The following is an 8,588-nucleotide window of genomic DNA, read 5'->3' on the forward strand; positions in this document are numbered from 1 at the left end:
TCACATACACACTCTCACACACTCTCACACAAATGCACACACATACACACATACACACTCTCACACAAATGCACACACATACACACACATACATACACCTGCACATGGACACATACATAACACACATACAAATACACACATACACACAAACACACACATATACACACAAAGACACATGTACACACAATACATGCACACATATACACGTGCACAAGTCTCACACATGTACACGTGACATACATATACATGCATATACACAAACCTGTGCACACATACATACACTCTCACACACACACTCTCACATAAACACACACACATGCACACACACTCTCACATACACATACATACATGCACACACTCTCACATACACACATTGCACACATAACACATGTACACACACAAATACAATCACACACACATGCCCATACACAAACATACATGTACACAAACACACTCACATGTACACAAACACACAAATACATGCACACATAGACAATTCTCACACATGCATGCACACACACATGCACGCACACATGCACACACATTTGTCATTTTATTGGTAATGTAAATGGCATCTTATATTTCTCTTTTATCGTGTGTTCTCTCTCACATGCACACATGCGTACACACCCACAGACACACACACACACATATTCACTGTGTGCTCCCAGACAAGTGAAAGTGGTATCTTAACAAATAGCCACAAAACCTTCCCCTTCTACTGCCCTCCATCAATGCTGTTGCTTTTGTCTGACCACAGATTATCCACAAATAAAAAAATTCTTCCCATGCTGTTATTTTACACAGAAATACTGAACCTGTTAACACATTCAGAAGAGTGAAATCTTGGCTGAAAATGTTCCACTCATCAGAGGGCATCGATTCCTCAAAAAGAACGCGCGTCCCCTCCAAGGCACGGAGCCGCTCACGTCTGCTGGATGGCCTTCCCCACGGTGGCTGCTGCGCAGGTTTCAGCCTCCTTGGACATTTTCCTACCGTGTATCCGAGTCAAGATCCCCCAGGGGCAGGGCGGCCACCCTTCACGCATGCGTTAGAGAGAGGAGGTAGTTTTGTGGACTTTGCGAATTATGAAACCGGGTGATGTGGAGCGCCAGGTTTTGAGTACAGGGACCAAGTCCTCTGACAGATGTGGGAGGGCTCAGACATGGGGGTGAGGGGCACTGGGCATTTCTGCTTCAGCCAGAGCAACGGCACCTTTGGCCAATGTATCTACTGGGGTTCTGCATGATATTTCATTAGAAATCAGCCAGGTGGGGTGACTACTGAAAAAAAGGGTTGCTTAAACCACGAGCCTAGATTGATGGTTCTCAGGGGGCTTGTATTTGGATATCAGGGGTATTTTGTTGCAGTGATGAAAGTACTGACACTTAGTGAGAGGAGGGGCAAGCCAGCTATGAGGAGGGCCCGGCCCACTCTAAATATTTATTTACTTACCTATTTATGGAGATAGGTTCTTGCTCTGTCATCCAGGCTGGAGTGCAGTGGTGCCGTCATGGCTCACTGCAGCCTCCACCTCCCAGGTTCAAGTGATCCTCTCATCTCAGCCTCCAGAGTAGCTGGTACTACAGGTGCACATCACTATGCCTGGCTAATTTTTAAATTGTTTGAAGAGAAGGGGTCTCACTGTGTTGACCAGGCTGGTCTCAAACTCCTGGACTTAAGTGATCCTCCTTCTCAGCCTCCCAAAGTGCTGGGATTACAGAGGTTAGCCACCAGGCCAGACCTAAATATTGAATATATTCCAATGCACTGAATCTTCCAACAGTCCTACCAGGTCAGTATTATTATCATCGTTGTCATCAGGATGGTTAATTGTATCTGTCAACTTGGTTAAGCCATGGCACCCAATTGTGTGGTCAAACACCAGTCTAGATGCTGCTGTGAAAGCATTTTGAAGATGCGAATAACATTTAAATAAAGAGACTTAGAGTAAAGCAGATTATCTCCATAATGAGGGTGGGCCGCTCCAATCAGTTGACGGTCTTCCAAGAAGAGGCTGAAGCTCCCCAAGGAAGAAGGAATTCTGCTTCCAGACTCAAGGCTGCAAAATCACTTCTCCCTGGGTCTCCGGCCTCCCAGTCTGTCCTGCAGGTTTCAGACTTGCCGGCCCCCATGATTGCATGAGCCAATTCCTTAAAATAAACCTCTCTAGATATACGTTTCTGTTTCTTTGGAGGACTCTGACTTCCACAATGATCCTCATTTTACAGATGAGGAAACTAAAACAGAGAGAGTTTGAGTAGCTTGCCCAAGATCACCCAATTAAAAAGCAGGTAAGTTGAGATTTACACCTGATATCTGCACTTCCTTCCTTCCTTCCTTCCTTCCTTCCTTCCTTCCTTCCTTCCTTCCTTCCTTCCTTCCTCCCTCCCTCCCTTCCTCCTTCTTTTTCTTTCTCTTTCTTTCTTTCTTTCTTTCTTTCTTTCTTTCTTTCTTTCTTTCTTTCTCTTTCTTTCTTTCTTTCTTTCTTTCTTTCTTTCTTTCTTTCTTTCTTCTTCCTTCCTTCCTTCCTTCTTTCCTTTTCCTTTCTTTCTCTCTCTCTTTCTTTCTTTCTTTCTTTCTCTCTCTCTCTCTCTCTCTCTCCCCTTCTCTCTCTCTCTCTCTTTCTTTCTTTCTTTTTTCTTCCTTCTTTTTTTTTTGAGACAGAGTTTCACTCTTGTTGCCCAGGTTGGAGTGCAATGGCAGCTCACTACAACCTCCGCCTCCCAGGTTCAAGCAATTCTCCTGCCTCATCCTCCTGAGTAGCTGGAATTACAGGTGGCCACCACCACGCCCAGCCAATTTTTTTTTTTTTTTTGTAGTTTTAGTAGAGACGGGGTTTCACCATGTTGGTCAGGCTGGTCTCGAACTCCTGACCTCAGGTGATCTGCCTGCCCCAGCCTCCCAAAGTGCCGGAGTTACAGACATAAGCCACCGCACCCTGCCAAAATCTGTACTCTTAAATGCTTGCAGCACCCTGCCCACTGGGACATACAGGCTTATGCCACCAGCGTGGCATGTCTCATCAGCTTTGGGACAAATATTCTCCCAATTTTCACATTTTTCCAAGTAAAATCAGTCTCAGCCTCCACTTCCAGATTAACAGGAAGTCCGACTTATCCTGTGGGCTCTCCTTCCTCTCCCTGAAATGCCGGAGAATACAGGGGCTGACTCAGCCCAAGAAGGTCAGACGGGTTGCACACGTGTGGTGGCGCTGGAGGCCCCGATCTGCCTGCCTAGGGGCCAGCTTCAGGCACTGCTGCCCTTTCACCACCACACAGTTGTGCTCTGGGCACCCATCCTGGGCAAGCTGGCAAGTCCTTGTCCAGTGCCTGTAACCTCTGTCCTGGTCCAGACCCTCACCTGCGGGGCTGCAGGGAGACCCAAGCTTGTGCTTCAAAGGTTGGCGGTTATAACTCAAAGCTGCGTACCCTGTCATTTTACTCAAGGCCCAGGCTCAGGGACTGGGGGCATTGGGGCCTCACACTGCAGCCCCAAGCAGAGCTGAGCGAAGGATCCTTCAACAGGAGAACGCCAGCCTCGCTGAGCCAGTCCCCAGGCATCCTTCCTGCAAAATGAGGTTCTCCTCTCCCTGGCCCTCAGAAGGGAAGGATCCGGCCTCCCAGGAGCCCTGTGACATGTCTGTCTGCCCCGTCCCCAGTTCTTGCATCTGAAGCTGCTGGGAAGGGTGGTCTTTTTCAGGAGCTTGGTACAGGGGCTCTTCCGCCAGGCTGGGCGGGGAATTCCCAGCTTGTGGTCTTCCTGGAGTGGGTTGGAAGCGTCATAACACCAGTTCAGAGTGAGTCCCATCTTCCATCCTGCAGGTGCCCTGAGGCAGAGCCAGTGACATTTGCTTGAGTCAGGGCAAGACTCATTAACACGCCAGCTGAAGCCAAGTGACCAAATCCTCCTAAGCACCTGCAGGCTGGACTGGCAGAAGTTCAAGCCTTGGGGGACGTCTCAATGGCTCCCAGGGCCTGGGGCCTCGTTTCTCACCTGCCACTTACATGGGAGTGTTCATGAGAGGCCACTGAGCACTGCAGGACTCTACTTAGCAGAGGTGAGTGTTCCGGGCAACCTGAGGTCACTGCCATTCAGTTGAAACTCTTGGATGCTTTTCAATGGCAGCTTCTCTCCAAACAAACAAACAAACAACAAAAAAAAAACATATTTTTTCAATTCCACCTAATCAGGTGCCGAATACATTTCATTCACCAAATACCTGTGAAACACTTATTGTTTCCATTTCTTTTCCTTTTTATTTTTCTTGAGACAGGGTCTTGCTCGCCCAGGCTGGAGCACAGTGGTATGATCTCAGCTCACTGCAACCTCTGCCTCCTGGTTTCAAGCAATTCTCCCGCCTCGGCCTCCTGAGTAGCTGGGATTACAGGTGCCCACCACCATGCCCGGCTAATTTTTGTATTTTTAGGAGAGACAGGGTTTCACCACGTTGGCCAGGCTGGCTTCGAACTCTTGACCTCAAGTGATCTGCCTGCCTCAGACTCCCAAAGTGCTGGGATTACAGGCATGAGCCAATGCACCTGGCCTTATTTTTTCAATTTCTATTGCTGCATAGTAAGTCACCCCAACATATAATGGCTAAAACACAACAGTTCTATATCTTAGTATTGCCTCTCCTGGCCCTAGGAAGAGAGCAGGCTGAGCAAGCGGGTTTTCTCTCAGAGTCACTCACATGGGAACGAGAGCCACCCCCTTGGCCTGGATCATGTACTCGCCTGTCAGTTTGAAAACCCACACACAGCCCAAGGCCACGCTCCGGACCACTTGGCAATTCTGCCCAAGTCACTGCGCAAATATCTTTCAACGGTTCCTCCTCATTGTTCATGGGAGAAAAGTTCAGACAACGTGGCCCGACCTCTCCCCGGCTTTTCCCTCCTGACCCTTGCTTTGATGTGCACTCTGCAGCGTCTGAGCCCTGGGTTTGCTGTTCCTGGACTACCAGTGCTCTTGGATGTCCGTGTCCCTTTACGGGACGGGGTCCATTTGTTTGTTTGTTTGTTTGTTTTTTGAGAAGGAGTTTCACTCTTGTCGCCCAGGCAGGAGTGCAATGGTGCGATCTTGGCTCACTGCAACCTCCACCTCCTGGGGTCAAGTGATTCTCCTGCCTCAGCCTCCCGAGTAGCTGGGATTACAGGTGCCCGACACCATGCCCAGTTAATTTTTGTATTTTTAGTAGAGACAGGGTTTCTCCATGTTGGTCAGGCTGGTCTCGAACTCCTGACCTCAGGTGATCCACCCACCTGGGTCTCCCAAAGGGCTGGGATTACAGGTGTGAACCACCACGCCCAGCCCCTTTGCACTCTTGAAGCCTCACTTTGGGAAGTGTTTCCTCTCCTCCCTGCCCATCCAGCCTGGAGCTGGCTCTCTTCCCTCTGGCACAACCCTTTCTCGAAGCACCCATTGCATTGCTTACATGTGGCCGCTGTACTTCCTCTTGACACGGCGACTGGGTTCCAAAATTAAGGGACTCAGAAGAAGGAACCTGGCAGACGCCGGATGCTTTTTGCGACCTAGCCAGGTCATAGGTGGATTCAAAGATTTTCCGATTGGCAGTTGGTTGAAACAGCTATTATCTAAAGACCTGGAATCAATAGAAAGGAGTGTCTGGGTTAAGATAAGGAGTTGTGGAGACCAGGGTTCTTATTGTGCAGATGAAGACTCCAGGTAACAGGCTTCAGAGCAAATAGATGGCAAATGTCTCTAAAAGGTGCTAGACTGTTAGTTAATCTCTTTTGGATCAGGACAAGACCCGGAAAGGGAAGGGTTCTCTATAGATTGTAGATTTTCCCCGTAAAAGACAGTTTTGCAAGGCCCTTTCAAATATGGCAAAGAAATATATTTTGGGGGTAAAACACTTCAGTTTCTTTCTGGGCTTGCTACGTCACGTGATGCAATACTAGAGTCAGATTGGAATTTGGTGTCTTACTGTTATAAAGAGGCTGTATTGGCCAGGCATGGTGGCTAGCGTCTGCAATCCCAGCACTTTGGGAGGCTGAGGCAAGATCACCTGAGGTCAGGAGTTTGAGACCAGGCTGCCCAATGTGGTGAAACCCCATCTCTACTAAAAATACAAAAATTAGCTGGGCATGGTGGCAGGAGCCTGTTATCCCAGCTACTCAGGAGGCTGAGGCAGGAGAATCGCTTGAACCTGGGAAGCAGAGATTGCAGTGAGCCGAGATTGCGCCACTGCACTCCAGCCTGGGTGACAAGAGTAAAACCCCATCTCAAAAAATAAAAAGAGTCTGTATTGTTAGTCTTAAAATCTGTTTCACTGTTAGTGCTGGTCAGCTGTACCTGAAATCCAAAGTGAGGAGGGTGTGAAGAGACCTGTCTGACTCCTCCTTCCCATCATGGCTGGAGCTAATTTATCAGGCTTACTTTGGAATGCCCTTGGCTGAGAACGGGGTCCATTCAGTCATTGGGATGGCTTAGAATTTTATTTTTGGCTTACGATCTACTTCCTCACAAGTCACCTTTCCCTCAAGGCCCCAAGATGGCTGCTGCACCTCCAGATGTCACATCGTCACTCAACATCCAGAGGCAGGAAGAGGCAATTCCTGCTTCATGTCCTCATTTGAAGGTATGGAAGAACTTCCCAGAGGCCACCTTCCTCCTCCCTGGCAGATTCTCTCTAAGTTCCCGTTTTCCAGGACTGGGTCACATGCCTATGCCTAAGCCCGTCACAGTCAAGACCACCGTGATGGGCTGGGAGCAACTATAACTCACCCTTGGCGCAAGACTGAAGTCATCTTCCGTGAGCACCATCGGGGGTGAACCTCCAAACCAACAGGAGACTCGTCGGGCAGGGCGGATGGGATGCCGCTAGGGAGGGCTGGGAACCAATGGCGTTGGCCGTGAGGATGACATAAGGTAGCGCGTGCTAAGCCTTTAGCCCAGGGCTGGGATGCCAGTGACACTCATACTCATGCCTGAACGTCAAATCAACAGCCTGTGCTAAACAACTCTTAATCATCACTCTCTCAAGCCCCTGAGCCTGATCTTCCTCTTTCCAGAGGTGTGATTTGGACATGTTGTTCCACTACTCTGCGCCTCAGTTTCCTCACCTGTGAAATGAAAATAATATTTTTTCCTTCTCATTACTTATACCAAAGGCATTTGTGAGGATCAAATGAATTAATACAAATCAAGCTCCTGGAACCCCTTGTTCTTCCCCATCATCGGTGAGAGCGGCCTTAGGGGTGGATGGCGGCAGGAACTGGGTCCCTGAATGTGTTTCTTTCTTTAGTGAAGGGATCCCAGGCTGCAGTTTCTCACTGAGGAAGGGAGGAGGGGTTTTAGGGGAAGGAGCACGCGCCGCATCTCACCCTTTGCTGAGAGGGCCCACAGGTCTCATGGGAAGGAAACGTGCTCGGCTGGATCACCTCTGCCCCTGTGCAGGGAACACCAAGGGCCAGAGAGGGGGTGCAGGTGCTGCAGCACGGGTGGCCAGGGGACAGCCGCGGTGATGGGACAGCCACAGTCTGGGAGGAAGGAGGTGGAAAGTCCTGCTGCAGCACTCAGGCTCCCCTAGGTCCCGTCCACCACCATTGCTGTGTGGCCTCGGGAAAACATCTCCACCTCTCTGGGCACCAGCATCCCGTATGCTAGATGGGATCAGTCATACTGAGCCAACAGTGGAGCACTGAGTGTCAAAGCATTATGCGAATCTGATGAATGAGGAGGCTGGGACCATTCCCAAGGGGCCTCAGCATCACAGGATCTGAACGTCAGAGTTCTGCAAGCCCTTGGTGGTCACGTAGCTCAGATTTGTTTTTCCAAGTGAGGAAGCTGAGGCCCAGAGAAGATACACCTTGAACAGGCTGCCATGGCAAGAGGGAGGCCCTGCACGCCAAGACCTCCCCCTTTCAAAGGATTTATGCTAGGGATGGCGCAATTGCCTTCTACCTCTGTTTCTCTGTTTCTTCCATCTAGTTCTCGCTTCTCTTCTGCTTTTTTCTCTGTGCCTTCCCTCTCTTCCTCTCTCTCTCTCTTTCTCTCTCTCTCCCCCCTCCCCCACCTCTCTCCCCCTTTTCTTTCTTTCCCTTTCTCTCTCTCTTTCCCTCTCTCTTTCTCTCCCTCTCTCTCCTTCCCCTTTGCTCTCTTTCCCTCTCTTCCACTCACCTGTCCCTCCCTCTCTCTCCCTCCCTCTCTCTCCCTCCCTCTCTCTCCCTCTCCCCCACCTCTCTCTCCCTTTTCTCTTTTTTTCCCTTTCTCTCTCTCCCTCTCTCCCTCCCTCTCTCTCCCTCTCCCCCACCTCTCTCTCCCTTTTCTCTTTTTTTCCCTTTCTCTCTCTCCCTCTCTCCCTCCCTCTCTCTCCCTCTCCCCCACCTCTCTCTCTCTTTTCTCTCTTTCTTTCCCTTTCTCTCTCTCCCTCTCTCCCTCCCTCTCTCTCCCTCCCTCTCTCCCTCCCTCTCTCTCCCTCCCTCTCTCTTCCTCCCTCTCTCTCCCTCCCTCTCTCTCCCTCCCTCTCTCTTCCTCCCTCTCTCTTCCTCCCTCTCTCTCCCTCCCTCTCTCTCCCTCCCTCTCTCTCCCTCCCTCTCTCTCCCTCCCTCTCTCTCCCTCCCTCT

General features: G+C 50.0%; 1 long non-coding RNA gene across 1 annotated transcript; it reads right to left on the reverse strand.

Annotated features, from left to right (window-relative positions):
- Positions 1 to 2,942: 2,942 nt before the first annotated feature.
- LOC144331762 (uncharacterized) lies at positions 2,943 to 6,876 on the reverse strand. The gene is made up of 3 exons (XR_013399182.1): positions 6,748 to 6,876; positions 5,435 to 5,602; positions 2,943 to 4,128 (listed from the first exon to the last, which is right to left on the reverse strand). It is a non-coding gene; the product is annotated as an uncharacterized LOC144331762 (long non-coding RNA).
- Positions 6,877 to 8,588: the final 1,712 nt, after the last annotated feature.

Source organism: Macaca mulatta, chromosome 10, assembly GCF_049350105.2.
Source record: "Macaca mulatta isolate MMU2019108-1 chromosome 10, T2T-MMU8v2.0, whole genome shotgun sequence".
NCBI classification, from domain to species: domain Eukaryota; kingdom Metazoa; phylum Chordata; class Mammalia; order Primates; family Cercopithecidae; genus Macaca; species Macaca mulatta.